The sequence below is a fragment of the Amblyraja radiata genome, chromosome 15 (assembly GCF_010909765.2).
Source record: "Amblyraja radiata isolate CabotCenter1 chromosome 15, sAmbRad1.1.pri, whole genome shotgun sequence".
In the NCBI taxonomy this organism is placed as follows: Eukaryota; Metazoa; Chordata; class Chondrichthyes; order Rajiformes; family Rajidae; genus Amblyraja; species Amblyraja radiata.
The window spans coordinates 43,799,911-43,818,183 of NC_045970.1; positions in this window are offsets into that span (position 1 = coordinate 43,799,911).

The window sequence follows — 18,273 nt, forward strand, 5'->3', positions numbered from 1 at the left end:
TGGGATTGTTGTTTCTTAGCAATCTGAATATACAGTAGTCTGTTAATAAACTTTAGAAGTTGCACCTTCATGTAACCGAATGAAAATATTGTATCTGGTTTGAAGTAAAATATATTAAAAATGGGCTTTATCGGAGATTTAGACTGGCCATCACTACAGAACAGCTGAACATCACTTAGGCTTGATAAACATTGCCATTTAGAGTTACTCTGCAAATGCTACATCATATGAACTTGGATTGATGCTGCTGTTCCTTTATTGTTGATGAATCAAAATCTTCAACAGTCATCTTAATGGTTCTGTGGGAGGACTTTCCCTACAAGGACTGCAGTGACTAATGAAGACAGCTCACTACTGTCCTCTTGAGGTAATTAGGGTTGGGCAACAGAAGCTGGCCTTGACAATGACGCCCCACATCCCATGGATAAATAACAGAAAAAAATGAGAAAGCACCATCTTTTCTGGCACTGTGAAGATGTAAACTTGTAGCTACTCGATTCACTTCCATCAAAAGAGTGTGTCCATACATGACAATAATCCATTTGATTAGAGCTTCAAGGACAATAAACCAGCGTCTGCAGTTCCTTCCTACGTACTTACTACTGGTCATCTCACTGAGTAATCAAAGGAAATAAATCGTTTCCTCAGCTTTGACATCTCATCTCAGTCCGGCAGTGAGCTTCCATTGACAAATGTGCATCCAGTCCCAAATCTTCCTCAGGAAGCATGTTTTGTCTCTCTATCTCTCTTTAGGTGGATTTCAGATGAGTAATCAGCATTAAAGGAGCACCAAATCTGAATAATTAGGCTTCTTAGAGATTAGTAGCCCTGGAAGCTGCTGCATTAATGAATTGGCAATTGATAAACCTGTCCGCATCCAGTAACGGAAGGCGCTCTGTGCTATTCAACGCAGCCTCTGACTCCCACTGACTAGCCTCCTACAGTAGGCACTGTTTATTGAAATGTCAAAAGGATACTGAGCGAGTCGAACGTTTCAATCATGTTGGAGAAGTGAATAGAATGGGGTCTCTAACATTGAGTTATCATTGCACTGCAAGTGCCTGACCTTTGCTAAGCAACAATACAACAGCTTTCTGAAGGTCTCATCTGCATAGATTCAAGAAGCGCTTTTAACATTAATCTCTAGTTCTCCGTGAACCAGAGAAGAGAGGTTTGATTCATTACACAGTGGTACCGGTACATGCAGCCACCACTCCATCTCGAACAGGTAGTTGATGAAAGAAGTCTTTGTAAATTTTATTCAGTATTCACAGTATAGAATTTCAAACGCATTGGTGTAGAATCATAATCTTAATCATATTTTATTAGCCAAATATGCTTTGCAACATACAAGGATTTTGATTATCCATACAGTCATACCATTAAAAAGCAACAAAACACACAAAATACATTTTAACATGAACATCCACCACAGTGACTCCTCCACATTCCTCACTGTAATGGAAGGCGAAAAAAAAAATCATTCTCTCCCCTTCTTAGTTCTCCCACGGTCGGGGGCCACGAGCCTTCCATTGACGGGACGATCTTGGCTCCCGTAGCCGGCGGCATTTGGGCCCTCTGCGTCGGGGCGATCAAGCGATCAAGCTCCCGCATCGGGGGGGGAATCTCGGCTCCCCCGCGCCGGGCGATCAACACCGGGTCGGGGCTGATCGAAACCTTCTGCGACTGGAGCTTCCTGACTTCGGTCTCTACCCAAGACTGTGAGCTCCTCGATGGTGAAATCCGCAAGCCGCGGTTGGAGCGCCGATCCCAGGCAAGGGATCAGCTCCGATGGTACGTCCATGTCCCCGGAGTGGGGCTCAAAGACATTCCCGAGCATGGCCTCCAGCTCCACAATGTTAGGCTGCAGAGTGACCAGAGATACAATCCAGAAAACAATCGCATCTCAGGCAAGGTAAGAGACTGAAAAAAAGTTTCCCCCACCCCCCACGTAAAACAAACTAGAGAACATTAACACAAGCTTTTAAAACACATTAAAAATAACATCAAAAAGACAAAAAGACAGACAGACTGTTGGCGAGGCTGCCATCGTGCGGCACCACCTGGTGGTAATAAATGATTTATAGCAACATTACTGCAGAAAACTATTCCTGAAAATGATCGATGATATTTACAGGACTTTCACTGGAAATGCCGTGGCTCCATGAAATGAAGTCTGCTTTTGTTTGAGTGCCTCACAGCCCATTTACACTACAGATTCAGTAGGTGTCGAGTAGTTTCTCCTGCAGTTAGAGTGTGAACTCAGACTGAGGTCTGTCTCATGGTGGCTTGAAGCAGATTTGGACTCCCGCAGAGAAGATGGTCACATAGAAACATAGAAACATAGAAATTAGGTGCAGGAGTAGGCCATTCGGCCCTTCGAGCCTGCACCGCCATTCAATATGATCATGGCTGATCATCCAACTCAGTATCCCGTACCTGCCTTCTCTCCATACCCTCTGATCCCCTTAGCCACAAGGGCCACATCTAACTCACTCTTAAATCTAGCCAATGAACTGGCCTCGACTACCCTCTGTGGCAGAGAGTTCCAGAGATTCGCCACTCTCTGTGTGAAAAAAGTTCTTCTCATCTCGGTTTTAAAGGATTTCCCCCTTATCCTTAAGCTGTGACCCCTTGTCCTGGACTTCCCCAACATCGGGAGCAATCTTCCTGCATCTAGCGTGTCCAACCCCTTAAGAATTTTGTAAGTTTCTATAAGATCCCCTCTCAATCTCCTAAATTCTAGAGAGTATAAACCACATTCTGTTTTGATTTCTTGGGGCCTGTTTGCTTGACTTACAAAAACGCACACTTAGGCCTTGGTGGAAGGCCAAGCCTGATTTGAGCTTGGATCCATGGCAGGACTTACTCAACCCAAGCTCATCTCATTAATTGGGATTGAAACTATCTCCCATTTTCATGACCCTGCAGCAGCTTGCAACCCAGTGGCACCCAGCTGCCTGGTGATTCACACTACTAAACTGATGCAACACGACAGATCTGAAGGTGACTCATGCCTCTGACTGCTGTTTAGTTCTGAATTATCTTCGCAAGATAAGAGTGGTCATGGTGCTCATTTCAATCGGGCTGAACTTAAATACATTTCATATAAAAATGAAAAAAACAAAATTTGATAACCGTTAGAAGACATTGAAAAGTTCTGTTTCATAAATTTTACTGGCCCTAATGCGTCAAATCAGACATTTTTGTTCTTAAAGACATCTTATGTTGAGCTCTGTCCTACATAAAGGCACATAGATCAATGGAATAGGGGTATAAAGGACTCACCCTTGACTCCCAGTCTTAATTTAATGTCAAGCTGTAGAAAGGTGGCAGAACAGAGCAGAGGTTAGTGCAACTGTTACCCTGGTTCCAGCAAACCAGGTTGGATTCTGATCTCCGCAGTTGGGTCTGCGCAGGGTTTAAGCACATTTTCCCTGTGACTGTGTTCCCCCTAGTTTCCAGTTTCCTCCCACATCCCTAATATGTGCTGGTTTGCATATAAGTTGGCTGTTGTAATGCATGATTCTGACCCTCACGTGGAGAATGGGAAAAGAAGGGGAGCTATACTAGTAATGTAAGAGAGAACGGGTTTCAGGGAAATAAGGGAAATTTCAGGGAAATAAGTGGGGGAATGGGGTTATTCAGGCGAGCTGGCATTGACTCAAAGGGCCAAATGGCCTCCTTCTATGTTGTTAGAAACTTTAAACATGAGTACTATAACAGCATTCAAAAGACATTTGGACCGAAAACATATGGATAGAAAGGTTTTAGAGGGATATGGACCAAATGCAGGCAGGTGGGACTAGTATAGATGAGTCATCTTGGTCGGCATGGGCAACTTGGGCTGAAGGGCCTGATTCCCTGCTGTATGACTGTGAAGTTGGATAGATGTAGAGAGGATGTTTCCACTAGTGGGAGAGTCTAGGACGAGAGGTCATAGCCTCAGAATTAAAGGACGTTCTTTTAGGAAGGAGATGAGGAGAAATTTCTTTAGTCAGAGTGTGGTGAATCTGTGGAATTCTTTGCCACAGAAGGCTGTGGAGGCCAAGTCAGTGGATATTTTTAAGGAAGAGATAGATCAATTCTTGATTGATACGGGTGTCAGAGGTTATGGGGAGAAGGCAGGAGAATGGGGATTAGGATGGGGAGATAGGATCAGCCATGATTGAATGGCGGAGTAGATTTGATGGGCCGAATAGCCTAATTCTACTCCTATCACTTATGACAATGGGAAAAACAGTGTTGCCTTGAAGTTAAACTGAACAGCATTGTTTATTCCAGAGCTATGTAACTGAGAGTGAGCTTAACATGGAATGAAATAAGACAATGACCATTTCTGAGTTACTTTACACCACACCAGCAGAATTTGATGCAGTAATTCCTGGAAGACTACATTTGCTCATCTGACATGACTTCTGCATATAGCACTCCTTTTGGAACGTTGCAGAAATAAATAGAGCAAAGTTATGCCGAGAGTTCGGAAGTCCAGAATAACTAAATCTTCACAGGGCCTCGCTGGAACGGAACAGATTCCGACATAAAAATTCAATAACACGCTCTATCCAGAAGTCACAGTTAAAATATAGGAAGAAGGTCCACCGATCTACAGAGTCTATAAACAAAGTGCTGGAGGAACTCAGCAGGTCAGGCAGCATCTGTGGAGGGATATAACAGACGATATTTAGGGTCAGGACCCTACTTGGGACCTCCCAACTCTGCTCGACCTGCTGAGATCCTTCAGCACATTGCTTTCTGCTCAAGATTCCAGCATCTATAGTTTTTCGTGTCGCCAATCCACTGAGGCTGTTGTAACGAGAGAAAGATGACAGTCATTTTGCACATGCTAGGCAATGTTTCAACATTCCCACCCTGTCTGACTGTCTCCGCTACATTTTATTTCTGTTTGCTTTGTTATTACCTTGTCCCAGCTAACAATGATCTATTCTACATTTTCCTTGAACTCCATCCCCTTTTGTCCTGTTTTCACACCTTAGACATCCTTATCTATGTATCTCCCTCTCCCCCAACATCAGTCTGAAGAAGGGTCCCGACTCGGACAAACATCTCTCGGCCTGGACAAACACATATTTATGGAAATGTCAATCACTGAGATGTCTTTCAGCTCAAGATCAGAGAAACTAAGGAACAAGAGATATCTCTGAAGCAAGAGCTTCAAAAGTCCCATTCCTTCTCTCCAGAGATGCTGCCAGTCCCGCTGAGTTACTCCAGCATTTTGTGTCTATTTTCAAGGTTTGGGAACCTCAGTATGGTGGTAGAAGTCCTTTATCTGGCTTCAAAATGGCAGCTTGCTGTCTTTTACTGCAGGGCAGGAGTAGTCTGGGTTTTTGATTAAACCAGCATGCAATGCCTCCGACTGTACACTGGCACTTCTGCACTGGACAGACAAATACATATTCCACCCCAGCCTGGATTATGTTCAGCCTCACAAGCCACATGGGAACAATATCTGAAGAGAGACACAAAAGCTGGAGTAACTCAGTGGGACAGGCAGCATCTCTGGAGAGAAGGAATGGGTGACATTTCGGGTCGAGACTCTTTTTCAGACTGAGAGTCAGGGGAGAGGGAGTTTAGAGATATGGAAGGGTATGGTGTGAAAACACAGATCAAAGCGGGTGATGATAAAGAAATGTAGAATGGTTACCGATAATTATTTGGTTCATCAACAATAGCTGAGCTCGCTGAGAGCCCCCCCCCCCCCCCCCCCCCCCCCCCCCCTCACTTTAAAGGTGAGTTTGCCAAACTGTAAAGATTATCCACCTTCCCCTTTTACGGGCAAGCTTTTACAACCCCATCTGAAAACCATAGATTTATAGTTCCTCTTTAATGACCAGATGGATACTCCAACGCAAACATTTGGAATATGAATAGGAAATGCACTTATAAACTCCAGGGATGTAGCTATGAGAGATGGTACTCTCATGAACACACAAAATGAATCAGAAAATGAAATTCCTTTAAGTTCTAAATTACACATTAATTTTAAATTATTTTAATTTCAATTTGTCATGATTTTCATTTACTTCAAATAAAGTGTTGATTTCTATTAATGTCATTTTCTAATAGCTGTGGTAATCTAGGTCTATTTAAATTAACATTGAAATGCTGGTACAACAGGCAATGACGAATTTGCATATAAACTATCTTTCATAATGCCCAGATGTCCCAAAGACTTTCACAATACGCAGCTGTTTCTGAAGTTTAGTTATGGTTGAAATGTGGGAAACGATCCAGTCAATTTGGGCACAGTAAGCTCCCAAAACCACACTGTGAAAATGACAAAATATTTTATTTTAGAATTTGGTTGAAGAAAATAATATTGACCAGACAAAACACTAAATACTAGAGGAATGAGGAATTCAGCGGGTCAGACAACATCTGCGGAGGAAATGAACAGGCGATGTTATGGGTCAGGTCCCTTCTTCAGACAGATAGTTGTGGTGGGGAGATAGCTGAAAGCTGGCAAAGGGAGGTGGGGTTGGAGGCTGGAGATGAAAAGGGAGGTGGGGTTGGCTGGGGCAATGCATGGAAAGCGATAGGTGGATATAGATGGGGGGGGGGGGGGTGATTGGCAGATGGAGGGACAAAGGCTGGAGATGAAAAGGAGACAAAGGGTCATAGGGTGATAGAGTGTTCAAGAAGGAACTGCAGATGCTGGAAGATCGAAGGTACACAAAAATGCTGGAGAAACTCAGCGGGTGCAGCAGCATCTATGGAGCGAAGGAAATAGGCGACGTTTCGGGCCGAAACCCTTCTTCAGAGTGATAGAGTGTGGAAACAGGCCCTTCAGCCCAACTTGCCCACACCAGCCAACATGTCCCAGCTACACTAGTCCTACCTGCCAGCATTTGGTCCATATCCCTCCAAAACTGTCCTACCCATGTACCTGTTTAACTGCTTCTGAAATGTTGGGATAGTCCCTGCCTCAACTACCTTCTCTGGCAGCTTGTTCCATTCACCCACCACCCTTTGTGTGAAAAAGTTATCCCTCAGATTCCTATTAAATCTTTTCCCCTTCACCTTAAACCCATGACCTCCAGTCCTCGATTCACCAACTCCAGGCAAGAGACTCTGTGCATCTAACGGATCCATTCCTCTCATAATCTTATACATCTCTATAAGATCACCCCTCGTCCCCCTGCACTCCAAGGAATAGAGTCCCAGCCTACTCTGCCTATAGCTCAGACTCTCTAGTCCTGGCAACATCCCAGTAAATCTTCTCTGTACCCTTTCCAGCTTGACATCTTTCCTATAACACGGTGCCCAGAACTGAACAAAATACTCTAATTGTGGCCTCACCAACGTCTTACACAACTGCAACATGACTTACCAACTTCTATACTCAGAAGATAAGGAGAGAATAGGAGAGTTAAATGTAAAGTCAGTGGGAGGGATATATGCGGAAGTGAACAGGGAGGGGGGGGGGGGGGGGGGGGGGGGGGAGAGGTACCTGGGGATGGATGATGAGTGTACATTGGTGAGAAAAGAATCAGGGTGACTGGCCACCAATGATCTATATTGCCTAGGCCACCTGTGATAAATCTCTTGCTCATCTTTGATATTAGTGTCATCAGACCTTTGGTGAGAGGTGAGATGAGGCTTCAATTTAACACCATGAACAAGGCACATCCTACAGCATGATATTCCTTCAAAACTACACTGAGCCATCAGTTTACAAGGGGCAATTTACAGTGGTTACTTAACCTGCGTGTCTTTGGGATGTGGTCGGAAACTCATGCACTCACAAGGAGAACATACAAACTTTGCACAATCTTTCCCCAAAATTATAATATCTGATCTGGTGTATTTCTCTACTGCCCAATATGGCAAGGATCATTGGCAAGCCATTCAGCCTCCAGAGCCTGCTCTACACTTGAATTCCATTTACCGACCAAATACAATGATACCCTTAACCAAAGTTCATTAGTTTCAATCCCAAAATGGTCAATCCAGCCACCACACATCTTTGTGCGAATCAGTTCCTTCTTTACATTCCCTTCGGGAAAAATTATTCCTGATAATTTGAAGATTGTTCCAAACAGAGTAGTGAGTGCCTGGAATGCGCTGCCAGGGGTGGTGGTGGAGGCAGGTATGATAGTGGCATTCAAGATGCTTTTGGAGAAGTGCATGGATGTGCAACGAATGGAGGGATATGGATCACATGCAGGCAGAGAAGATTTGTTTAACTTGCCGTCTTGTTCGGCGTGGACATTTTGGTGCCGAAGGGCCTGTTACTGTTCCATATTCTAAAGTATGTTGGGGGAGTCCAGAACCAGAACTCCCGGTGTTGGGGGAGTCCAGAACCAGGGGCCACAGTTTAAGAATAAGGGGTAAGCCATTTAGAACGGGGATGAGGAAACACTTTTTCACACAGCGAGTTGTAAGTCTGTGGAATTCTCTGCCTCAGAGGGCGGTGGAGGCCGGTTCTCTGGATACTTTCAAGAGGGAGCTAGATAGGGCTCTTAAAGATAGCGGAGTCGGGGGATATGGGGAGAAGGCAGGAACTGGGTACTGATTGTGGATGATCAGCCATGATCACATTGAATGCCGGTGCTGGGTTGAAGGGCCGAATGGCCTACTCCTGCACCTATTGTCTATAAAGATCTAATTTCAATAATGACAGTCTAGTTATTTATGATAATTTTCTTTCACAATTTCATTAATAATTTTGTATATATATAATAAAATACTGATAAGACTGAACATACAGTTTTAATATTTTGAACTTAACTTCAACCCACATTGCAAATATTGCAATGCCTTTCTGGTTAACTGGTACATATTTCCTTCTCCCTCAGTGCAAAGTTGGTTATTAGTTTCTTCCCAGATGAAGAAATTGAATCATCCTGCCACAACCAGAGAGCAGTCCTGAACTACTATCTACCACATAGACCCTCGGACTATCCTTGTTTCCGTTAACATCATTACTTTTTTGCATATCTTTTATTCATTGTTCTTTATCTCTTTACATCATCGTCTATATCTTTCGTTTCCCTTATCCCTAACCAGCCTGGAGAAGGGTCTCGACCCGAAACATTACCCATTCCTTTTCTCCAGAGATGCTGCCTGGCCCGCTGAGTTACTCCAGCTTTTTGTGTCTATCTTCGGTTTAAACCAGCATCCGCAGTTCCTACTTACACACTTGATCGAACTTTGCTGGCTTTACCTTGCACTAAACGTTATTCCGTTATCCTGTATCTGTACACTGTAAATGGATCGATAGTGATCATGTATTGTCTTTCTGCTGACTGGGTAGCACGCAACAAAAGTTTTTCACTGTACCTGACAATAAACTAAACTGAAACTGTAACACTGCTGACGAAAGCAGCATTTACAGCTAATTCCCCACATGTGATGATGGTGAGCCTTCCTCCTGAACTGGTGGTCACGCACAGTATCATTGGGGAGTGAGTTCCAGGATTTGAACCCACCAACTATGAAGACCCATTTGTTGAGCTTGTAGGTGGTTGTGTTACCATGCACCTGCTGCCCTTTTCTTTGGGAGTGTGGTGCTGTCAGTTTGAGTGATGCTGCAGAGAAGTTTAGGCAAGTTGCGGCAACATAGCCGGTGGATCGCACGCTCTGCAGTCGCATGTGCCGCAAGTACATGTGCATGAAGTAGACAGTTAGTCGCAGATCGATCATAGGGTCACAAGGAATAGTAGAATTAGGTCATTCGGTCCATCAACTCGACGCCACTCAATCATGGCTGATCTATCTCTCCTTCCTAACCCCATTCTCCTGCCTTCTCCCCATAACATCCTGTAATTCTGAGGCTATGACCTCTGTTCCTCGATGTTCCCACTAGTGGAAACATCCTCTCCATGTCCACTCTGTCCAAGTCTTTCACTATTCTGTATGTTCCAATGAAGTCCTCTGAACTCCAGTGAGTACAGGCCCATTGCCGGCAAACACTCATCATAGGTTAACCTACTCATTCCTGGGATCATTCTTGTAAACCTCCTCTGGACCCTCTCATGAGCCAGCACATCCTTCCTCAGATATGATGCCCAAAATTGCTGTAGACGTTAGACTTTAGAGATACAGCGTGGAAACGGACCCTTCAGCCCACTGAGTCCGCGCCGACTGGTAATCACCCCATGCACTAGCACTGTCCTACACACTAGGGACAATTTACAATTTTACCAAAATCAAATAACCTACACACATGTACATCTTTGGAGATTGGAAGGAAACTGGTACGCCTGGAGAAAACCCACACGGTCACAGGTAGAACTACCTAATCAGGATCAAACTCGGGTCTCTTGTGCTGTAAGGCAGCAACTCTACCGCTGCGCCACCGTGCCGCCCCATCTCATGACAACTAGACAATGATCCGTAATTGCCTCTCACAGATCCTTGTGGGGCAGCATTAGTGACAACTGGCCAAATTGAATAACCCTCATCTCTCTTTCCTGCCACTTAGCACACTTCCTAACTAGGTCAGTTTGATTCTATGGATTTTATGGATAATAGTAATTTAAGTTCTATGGATTTCATCTTCACTGAATAATCTTTTATATGGGAGTTGCTATTTTCTGAATTCCCACATTTATATATTCTTCCACTTCAGCTGCTGCCAAGTTTCTTACACACAACTGCTGCTGTGTCTTAAATCTTTTTTACATTTTGACTCCACCCATAGACTCTCCACTGCCTGCTCTCGTTATTCATCCACTCACCAATTTGACATTGACGTATTTTAATTCTTAATCAGCAAGGATATTTATTCCTCCCACTACCACTTCCCTGACATTTCCTGTATTTGTTTTTAGGTCCCAGACTTATTACCATGCTATACTTTCCAGGTTGAACTTACATTTGTAATTCTTTCACTGTTTTTCTTATATGCCAAGCATGTGCACAAAGAATGTTGAATTAAGCCAAACATACAGTAACAAGCTGTCCATCTGGTCTAATGTGTAACTCACACTTTTTCATCACTTGCTCCCCACATAATTGCCTTATATCCTTTCTTTCCCAATACATAACCATATAACCATATAACAATTACAGCACGGAAACAGGCCATCACGGCCCTTCTAGTCCGTGCCGAACACTTATTCTCCCCTAGTCCCATCTACCTGCACTCAGACCATAACCCTCCATTCCTTTCCCGTCCATATACCTATCCAATTTATTTTTAAATGATAACATCGAACCTGCCTCCACCACTTCCACTGGAAGCTCATTCCACACAGCTACCACTCTCTGAGTAAAGAACTTCCCCCTCATGTTACCCCTAAACCCTAACCCTAAACTTCTGTCCCTTACTTCTCAAGTCATGTCCTCTTGTTTGAAGTAGCCCCAGAAATAGTGGATGCATTAGTGGATGCATTAGTGATCATTTTCCAAAACTATTTAGATTCTGGAGTAGTTCCTGAGGATTGGAGGGTAGCTAATGTAACCCCACTTTTTAAAAAGGGAGGGAGAGAGAAAACAGGGAATTACAGACCAGTTAGTCTAACGTCGGTAGTGGGGAAACTGCTAGAATCAGTTATTAAAGATGGGATAGCAGCACATTTGGAAAGTGGTGAAATCATTGGACAAAGTCAGCATGGATTTATGAAAGGTAAATCATGTCTGACGAATCTTATAGAATTTTTCGAGGATGTAACTAGTAGAGTGGATAAGGGAGAACCAGTGGATGTGTTATATCTGGACTTTCAGAAGGCTTTCGACAAGGTCCCACATAAGAGATTAGTATACAAACTTAAAGCACACAGTATTGGGGTTCAGTATTGATGTGGATAGAGAACTGGCTGGCAGACAGGAAGCAAAGAGTAGGAGTAAACGGGTCCTTTTCACAATGGCAGGCAGTAACTAGTGGGGTACCGCAAGGCTCAGTGCTGGGACCCCAGCTATTTACGATATATATTAATGATTTGGGAATTGAATGCGACATCTCCAAGTTTGCGGATGACACGAAGCTGGGGGGGCAGTGTGAGCTGTGAGGAGGATGCTAGGAGGCTGCAAGGTGACTTGGATAGGCTGGGTGAGTGGGCAAATGCATGGCAGATGCAGTATAATGTGGATAAATGTGAGGTTATCCACTTTGGTGGCAAAAACAGGAAAGTAGACTATTATCTGAATGGTGGCCGATTAGGAAAGGGGGAGATGCAACGAGACCTGGGTGTCATGGTACACCAGTCATTAAAAGTAGGCATGCAGGTGCAGCAGGCAATGAAGAAGGCGAATGGTATGTTAGCATTCATAGCAAAAGGATTTGAGTATAATAATAATAATAATAATAACTTTATTTATAAAGTATAGGAGCAGGGAGGTTCTACTGCAGTTGTACAGGGTCTTGGTGAGACCACACCTGGAGTATTGCGTACAGTTTTGGTCTCCTAATCTGAGGAAAGACATTCTTGCCATAGAGGGAGTACAGAGAAGGTTCACCAGACTGATTCCTGGGATGTCAGGACTTTCATATGAAGAAAGACTGGATAGACTCGGTTTGTACTCGCTAGAATTTAGAAGATTGAGGGGGGATCCATCAGAAACTTACAAAATTCTTAAGTGGTTGGACAGGCTAGATGCAGGAAGATTGTTTCCGATGTTGGGGAAGTCCAGAACAAGGGGTCACAGTTTAAGGATAAGGGGGAAATCTTTTAGGACCGAGATGAGGAAAACATTTTTCACACAGAGAGTGGTGAATCTCTGGAATTCTCTGCCACAGAAGGTAGTTGAGGCCAGTTCGTTGGCTATATTTAAGAGGGAGTTAGATGATGGCCCTTGTGGCTAAAGGGAACAGGGGGTATGGAGAGAAGGCAGGTACAGGATACTGAGTTGGATGATCAGCCATGATCATATTGAATGGCGGTGCAGGCTCGAAGGACCGAATGGCCTACTCCTGCACCTATTTTCTATGTTTCTATGAATCTTCCCTACTCTCAATGGGAAAAGCTTATCCACGTCAACTCTGTCTATCCCTCTCATCATTTTAAAGACCTCTATCAAGTCCCCCCCTTAACCTTCTGCGCTCCAAAGAATAAAGACCTAACTTGTTCAACCTTTCTCTGTAACCTAGTTGCTGAAACATTGCCATAATGTTTCTAGTGCCTAAAGCCCTAGTTCAAACCAATTCAGACCAACCTCTTCCCCATCATTAAGGTTTTGAGCTATTCCTGTGAGCCTTGTCCCTAATTCACTGGTGTGAAGGTCTGTGCCTATCAGCACAGTGGTGCAGCGGTGGAGTTGCTGCCCTACAGTGCCAAAGACCCCGGTTTGATCCTGACTACAGAAGCTGTCTGTAGAAAATTTGTTAGTTCTCCCTATGACTGTGTGGGGTTTCTCCAGTTTCCTCCCATACATCCAAGACAAACACGTTTGTAGGTTAATTGGCTTTGGTAAAATTGTAAATTGTCCCTAGTGTGTAGGATAATGCTAGCGCATGGGGTGACCACTGGCCGACATGGACTCATTAGGCTGAAGGGCCTGTTTTCACGTTGTAAAGTCTATCATACTTATTGAGACTTCAATGAGGGTAAAGTCCTCTGCAAGCTTGTTTTGAGTCATTCCAATCAAATTGTGTTGGGAGTATTTATGGAAAATTAATCCCATTTGTTTGCAGTTGGAATTAATTTACTTGTTCTCTGATACAAACATAATCAAATTAGGAGGGATTAGTATCTCCTCAATTGCCCGGGTTATCTAAGGCTCTAATGAATGCATGTATCACCGTTTACCTTTCTTATCCAGATCATTTATCTTTGCTATTTGACAAATTTATGCCCACAGATACTGGAATTGCCTATCAAAATATCAGTGCCCTCATCAGAAGCAGCTAACCAAATTGTACTGGTACAAGCAGTAATATAGAAAGGATAAAAACTGTTCATCTTAACCTGTTAACCTGGCATTGCACGACTTATATGGGCAACCTTTGTCTAAAAAACACAGTACACAGCCAAAGCCACAGGCTCAGTCTCTGTGCCTCGTGGTTAATAAAGAACTTTATATGAAGTTAAACTATGTTGTTATTCCTACAACTTCATACAATTATGTCCAAATTGATTTCGGCATCTCATTAGAAATGAGTGAGTCTCCCGCATTCATTGAAGAATAAGACCTTGGAATGCCAGGAGACAGTGAGACCATCAGAACAGCTGGGGACTGTCAGACCATCAGAACAGATGGAAACAAGGAGACCATCAGAAAACCTGGAGACAGTCAAACCATCAGAACACCTGGAGATAGTCAGATCATGAAAACCGCAGGAGATAGCCAAACCATCAAAACAGCTGGAAACAAGGACACCATCAGAAAACCTGGAGATAGTCAAACCATCAGAGAACCTGGAGAGAGTCCGATCATCAGAACGCCTGGATATAATCAAACCATCAGAATACCTGGAGACAAACTTCACCTGAGAACACCAGTCTGTCCCTCAAAATACCTGGAGACTTTCAGACCCACAAATCCCCTGGAAACATCTGTTCCTTGGGAATAGTGTGCAACCTGGATAGGAATCTGCAGATGATGGCATTCCAATGTGCTTTGTTGTGGTAAAGTTCTCAGGTGTGAACAATGCTAAATGGAATAGCTGAGAACATACAGTGAATTTTGTAGATGATATGCAGTGTGTGTGGGTGATGGAGGGGAATGAATGTTTGGGGTGACGTGTGGGGGTGCCATTCAAGCAGGCTGCCTTATCCAAATGGTGCAGAGCTTTTCTTGAGGGTTGGCAGCATTGCGGACTTTCAAGCAGGAGGAGAGCACTCCATCGAGCTCCTCATCAAGGGATGGTAAATGGTGAAAGGGTTTTCGAGATGAGTCTCTTGCCCCGTGACCTGAACTTGTACCCATGATTTTTATATGGGTTTCTGTTCAATGTTGACCTCCCCCCACACACAAATTTCACCCCCAGGACTTTGGTGGACGGGGACTCAGCAATGGTAATCCCATTGAGAGTCAAGGGTAGGTAGTTCATTATTTTTATTGTTGGAGTTTATAGTTGCCTGGCACTTTCATGCTGCTCGTTGCCACTTATCAGCCCCTTATTAGGCTGCTGCTTGCAGAGGAGATATGTAGGGATTGGTCATTATGCGGTCAGCAATGAACATTCCCACTTCTGATTTTCGATGGAAAGAAGGACATTGACAAACCAACTGTGGATGGTTGGGTCCAGGAAACTGCTCGTTGGAACTCCTGTAGTGATGTCCTGTGCTGGGAAGATTGAACTTCAACATCTGATCTAATAGAGTCAAGAGAGTTTATTGTCATGTGTCCCAGATAGGACAATGAAATTCTTGCATTGCTGCAGCACAACAGGATATTGTAGTCATAAATACAAATCAGATCAGTGTGTCCATATATCATAGAATATATATATATACATACATCAGTAAACAGATAAAGTGCAATAGGTTGTTATAGTTCATAGTTTACAGTTGTGTTTTATAGTCTGATGGCTGTGGAAGAAGCAGTTCCTGAATCTAGATCTTGCAGATTTCAGGCTCCTGTCTCTTCTACCCGATGGCAGCAGAGAGATGAGTGTGTGGCCAGGATGGTGTGGGTCCTTGATGTTCCTGGCAGCCTTTTTGAGGCAGCGACTGAGGTAGATTCCCTCAATGGTAGGGAGGTCAGAACCAATGATGGACTGGGCAGTGGTTACGACTTTTTGCAGCCTTTTCCGCTCCTGGACGCTCAGGTTGCCGAACCAAGCCACGATGCAACCGGTCAGCATGCTCTCTACTGTGCACCTGTAGAAGTTCGAGAGAGTTCCCCGTCTTCAAATTCTCCACCAGCAGAAGATTTTCTCCTTTCAGAATTTGATATATATTCTCAATCACATGCATTCCCAGGAACTTTAATAAAACTAGTTTAAATAATCAGTCTTCAACAGTCTTCATAATCTAAGGATTAGGATCTAAAATGTATTAAATTTGGGCTCAGTGGTGCAGCGGTAGTGTTGCTGTCTTACACTGTCTGAGACATGGGTTCAATCCTGACAATGGGTATTATCTGTACAGAGTTTGTACATTATCCCTGTTACCACGTGGGTTTTCTCCAGGTACTCCAGATTCCTCCCACACTCCAAAGATATACAGGTTTGTAGGTTAATTAGCTTGAATAAAATTGTAAATTGTCCCTTGTGTGTGGGGTAGTGCGAGTGTAGAGGGGCGATTGCTAGTCATTATGTGGTCATTATGCGGACTAGGTAGGCCGAAGGTCCTGTTTCCACGCTGTATCTCTAAAGTCTAAAGTAAAGTCTTTGTTGTTCTCTTCTACAAAATATTTTATCTTTTACCACATATCAGTCTGTGTTAATACCAGGTTAATAATTCCTTAAATTTTAATTTTAACTAACAATTTCTAAAATTAAATCTTATCAAATGCCTACAGGAGGTCCACAAAATATTATGATATTTCTCTTCCCACTTCTTTAATGACTTCCTCAAAAAAAACTATTTAGATTCATTGGATATGTCCTATCTTTCACAAACCATGTACCTATTCATCTGCTTTGACTTTTTAGATTACTAACTTTTCCTGTTTCTTATAAAAGGTTATCCACCTAAAGCATTAACTCTGTGGGCCTCTTCACAAATGCTGCCTGATATTCTCAGCATTACTATTTTCAATCTTTTTTATTGCAAATCAATGTTGACACTCTCTATCAGTTCAAGTAACTATAAATAATATTCAGCCTGTCCTTATTAATAGATTCCAATAACTTCCCAACAGATGGCAGGCTATCAGGTCTATAATTTCCTGGATTCTCTCTCATCTTTTCCTAAACAAGGGAATTACAGTACATTTGCAATGTTCCAATCTACAGAAATAATTTATGAATTGAGAGAGCTTTGGAAGATTATTGCTAGATCTCCTCACCCAATTCCTTTGAAATCCTGATTCAAATCCTAAGGATCTTTGTTCATCTATGTTGACACAATTTTACTTACAATTTTTCTCTTGCTTCCATTGACTTTAATTAGTTATTTTTTTCAGCTCGTTAGAACATCAGCTATATAGTCCTCAGTCTCTATTGTAAAGACTGACACATCTACCATTTTTCCATTTTAACATGTGTTTTTCCTTTGACCACTCCTTTGAAATACTTCTATATATTTTTGTGAAAGCAGGCCCTTCAGCCCACCGAGTCCGCACCGACCAGCAATCCCTGCACGTTAACACTAGGGACAATTTTACATCTATACCAGGCCAATTAACATACAACCATGTACGACTTTGGAGTGAGGGAGGAAACTGAAGATCTCAGAGAAAACCCACGCAGGTCACGTGGAGAACGTACAAATTCCGTACAGACAGCACCTGTAGTCAGGATCGAACCTGGGTCTCTGGCACTGTAAGGCAGTAGCTCTACTGCTGCGCCACCGTGCCGCCCAGAAGTTGTAAGTCTTACTATAATTTGGCCTTTCTTTCCCCTTTCCTTACATCTCTTACAGTCTTATTTCTTATAATCTTATGCATCCATTTCATTTTTTTAAATTTACAGCAGGATCGTGACCAGCTGGACAAGTGGACTGAGAAATGACTAATGAAGTTTAATGCAGATAAATATGAGGTGTTGCATTTTTGCAAAGTCAAGCGAAGGCAGAAGATACAGAAGATCCCACTATACTCGGGAATGACCTGGGTGGGATTAGTCTTAGATTATGTTGGCACTTTCACCTGAAGTTGTAACCTTTTGGTATGTGACATGAATCCCGAAATGGATTACAATTATTCTCAGCAAGAGGCATAAATAAATCTTTAAAAGAACTTTTAAAAAAGTTTAGACATAAAATGTATGTCATTCTTTTCTTGACAATTATCACCATCTAGTGGCTGTAATGTAATTTGTTGCAAACTGTCCTTCCTGATGAAGTAGCGATTCACTTGTATTTCTTCCAAGTTAAAGCTTTGGATTCGTTGCTCATGGTATGGTGTCCTCTTCATTGCAGGAACCAATTACAGTTTCGGCAACTACTCTGCAGCCCACAAAGGCCACGCTGAGCATCCAAATACCTGTCATTATAATTCTCCATCTGTGCTCCCACAGAACCTCTCTGTCTCAGCCTCCTATATTGCTTCAATGTTGTATGTTGACCAGTGTCAAGGTGAGAAGGAGCACCTAATTTTTCAGCTGGGTACATATCAGCCACTGAGATGTTAATACCTGTATTTTGCGGCATCCTTGGTCCCAGAGTCTTGCCCTATTATCCGTTTTTCCAGACCACAGAGGTCACCCAATAATGATAAAGGAAAGTCGATAAGGAGTGCAAGAACTGGGGCCCCACGAGT